The following is a 3731-nucleotide window of genomic DNA, read 5'->3' as shown; positions in this document are numbered from 1 at the left end:
TTGACTGCACAGCTAATCAGATCAGGTTAGCTTTGTTGCAGTATGGGCGCTTGAGGTAGAAAAAGTGTGCCCTGCCCCCACTTGCCAGTCAGCCCAGATACCTGACACATGGGAGATATCAAATTTTAGCTGATTTTTAAAATGACATCCTCATCATTTTACAAGGAGGAAGCAACTTTGACCACCCAAACCCTGACATGCTGCTCCTGCCTTTGTTACAGTACTTTGCATCATCAGAGCCACACTGCAGAGCTCAGAGACACCTCACCAGAGAAGAAACGCCTGCCCAGAAGAGCGCTCCTTCCACTGACTCCTCTGGGATCTACAAAACCTCATAAGCAGAAGGAAATAGGAGTGCCTCCTACTTACTACCCAACACCTTTAAGGTCAACAGATTATTCCACCTCGTCTCCAAGCCTCATCCGCATATCAAAGGACCTTTTCCCAACAGGAAATGCTACCATGCCATCAACTCTCCTATGACATAAAAAATTTCACTTCTACCCAGAAGAATGTGTACAATCTGCTCTCCAACACCTGAGGAAGGGCGGTTGTGCCCAAAAGCTTGCTCTTAAAGGAAATGTTGTTGCAAAAATGTTGTTTGTCTAATAAAAGATATCACCTCTACCATGAGTCCCGATAGCTTCCCCCCACCCCCAGTCAAGGCACCCCTTGCTTAGTATGGCATACCGCCACGTCTACCCCATTCAATGCCTTTCTGGAACAGTGTCTGCAGACTCTGCTGTGTTGTGCTGAACACTGGAACGGTTTTGAAATGACTCCTAAATATGGATACGCACAAGCCTGTGCCTTACCTTCTTCTCTGTGAAATCCTCAGCAAAAAGCCCCTGCTTATTCCACCAAGACGTTCAAGGAGAATTGCTGTCATTCTCTTCTTATTTCTGGAGGTAGGTGAGACATTTTCCAACCCTGAAAAACATTTGCAAGACATCAATTGTTTCCCCCAACTCCTTACTAGAGCTAAAAGGCAAATTGGAAGTGTTTAGGTCACTCCCAGTTTGGAAGAGTGACCTAAACACTCTTTCAAACTGGGAAATCCAAAAAAAGAAAAGAAAGAAAAAAAAGCTTTTGCTGGTTTTGGTTACCATAATTCTCTTAAACGTCAAAACATGCCAGTTGTTTCACACCAGCATTTTTTGTTTTTAACCAGTTTTGCTGATTTCAAAACTTCACAAGAATTCATCAAAGTAAATATCTTTCCAGAGTTTCAAGTTCAATGAGGGGGCATTTGTGACAGGCAGTTGGGGGTGGGGGGGAACAACCTTGGGACCGTTTCTACTGCTTCCTGGCTGCCTAAAAACAAAGTTGTTGAGCTCTTGTGGAGCAGGGCACCGTTATTGTCAGGCTCCCTGTGGGGAACCTGAGACCCAGAAACATTCTCAGCCACAATCTGAGACAACTTCTTTCCCTGGAAATGCTTACCTGCATACCCACCTCTGGGCTGGAGCGGCATGGGTGCTAAGCACCCTGCAACACCCACTGATTTAAATCCTGTGCAAGTGTGTGCTCATTCAGTGTCTCTGAAAGATGGGCATGGGCATACAAACACACCCCTCCCCCCGCCCCCGAGTCATCTGAAATTACTGTCCGTTCTCAAACAGTGGTCAAAGGACCTTGTCCTAACTGTCACAGCCATGTCCGCTTTAAATCGCTGTTTTGAGCAGAAGTTATGCTTCAGGAAAAACAACAATGATTAGGGCTCAGCAAGGGATCAACTAGGTGAAATGCCACAGGTTGTGTTATACAGGAGGCTGGACTGCAAGTGAATGGGACTGCAGTGAGGAACAACAGGGCGGCACTGAACTGCTTCCTTAGATGGGAGGAACGTTGGGTTTTTGCATTAAATAACACTTCCACATGGTTGTGGCTAGTAGGCCTGGGAGCACATACTGCAGGAGTCAACACGGAGGGAATAAAAATATGTGGGACTACGTAGGGATCCGCAGGCTCTAACTAGGCTCCGGTCTTGTAGCTCGCCCCACAGGAGAGAAAAAGCGATGCGAGTCGTTTCCGCTGCCTGCCAATTCCAGAGCACTCAGAGACTTGGAAATAACGGCGCTCCCTTCCCGCCAGCGGCAGAGTCGGTCCTCTTCCAGCAGGGACAATCATACAAACTGTTACGGCTCCCAGCCTGGTGCTCTTTCAGACGGACAGATCCGTCCCCATTCCCTCAGGTCATTTGGCTCCCGTCACAGTCTGCATTTCCCCAACTCGCTCCTCTCTAGCTAGAGGCAGGCTTCATTAGGCAGTGAAGAGGTTGGACACTTCTCCTTTTCTTTTCTTCCTCAGCCCCTGCTGTCAGGGACAAGCACAACTATGTTCTGTGACGAGAATGAATGGAGACCAGCAGCATCTTTCGCGCGTCCTCCACGGATACAGAATGGTACATCTTTGGGGCAGTGACCAACCTGGAAGGACTGCACAGCAACATACAAAAGCAAAAAACTCCTTTTGTATTATAACCCCCTGAGCCACCGAGTTGCTCAACTCAGCAGACAGCAGAGAGGCCTTGGTTTGCTGTGTAGATAACCACAGTGCCCCCGGCTGCTGCTGTGGCCCAGCACACAGGAGGAGCGACTTTGGAAGAACTTGCAATTGCTGCAAAGCTGACGACTCAGCATACAGACAACGCTTGCAGAGGAGAGAAGGCAACGGGACTGCACTCACGCCGTGTTTTCACTGTGATGAGTAAGCCGGGAGAAGGGCTGTTGACAAGGATGTAAATTAATTTCCTAGGAGATGATTCTCATCATATGTCAGGGTGCCCTTCTCATCACTGGTGATCCTGGTTTTCTCTGACAAAAAACCCCAAATCTGCGATTGAGATTAAAAGTCCCCTGCAGCCCTGAGGGTGCCCCTCACTCCCCCACACAGCCATCCCAGGCCTGCTTGTGTCCCTTCCCCCCCCCACTACAGCCCCACAGTCCTGCTCATGTGTCCCCTGCCCCCCACACACAGCCTCTGGCCGTGCAGCTGCCAGGGCTATGGGGCCGGGGACCCAGGTTCCCAGGTCCCTGCCCCCAGCAGCAGGCAGCTGCGGCACAAGGAGCGCTAGTGGGCTGCCCCACTGCTGCTGCCTGCTGTGGACTGTGGCGGGGGCAGAGCCAGTTCCCAGCAGAAGCACGCAGAAGGGGGACCCATGCCCCCCACAGGTGGGCAGGGGGCAGGGGAAGGCTGGGTCAGTGCTGTGACCTTGTGTTCCCGGGCCCATTGCCCTCCCCCAGGGCACAGTGGGGCAGCACAGCAAAGCTGTTCGCTGGCAGCAGCTCCCCCCCTGCACCAGGATGTGGCTCCAACTGTGGCTGTGCGCCCCCACCCCACACTTTGTGGATCTGAGCTGTGTGGACCCCTGCTGTTCGGCTCCCTGCACCTGTTGGCAGGAATAAGGACTGGATTCAAGTTTGAAGAGGTCTCACCTAAGTTTCGCCTTGGCTCGAGCCCCCACCCCAAAACCTTGGACCACTAGATTGAAACGGGATGAACAAACTCCCTTGTGAGTGAGGTATCAGCCAAAGCCAGGCTCACTACAAGACCAAGGGGAAAGCGACTCGGTGACATCGGGACATTAACAGACAGTGGCAGCATTCCTGCCACACGGTCAGCTTTCAGACTTGGATGCTGAGCACTGACGAGATCCCCACATTTGGTGACACTTCTTTCCACATCAGCTGCATTTACAGTTGGCTGCAGGAGAGCCCCGGCGTATTTTG

Source organism: Alligator mississippiensis, chromosome 15, assembly GCF_030867095.1.
Source record: "Alligator mississippiensis isolate rAllMis1 chromosome 15, rAllMis1, whole genome shotgun sequence".
Lineage (NCBI taxonomy): Eukaryota > Metazoa > Chordata > Crocodylia > Alligatoridae > Alligator > Alligator mississippiensis.
The sequence above is the reverse complement of the archived record's forward strand: the minus strand, read 5'-3'. Positions refer to the sequence as shown.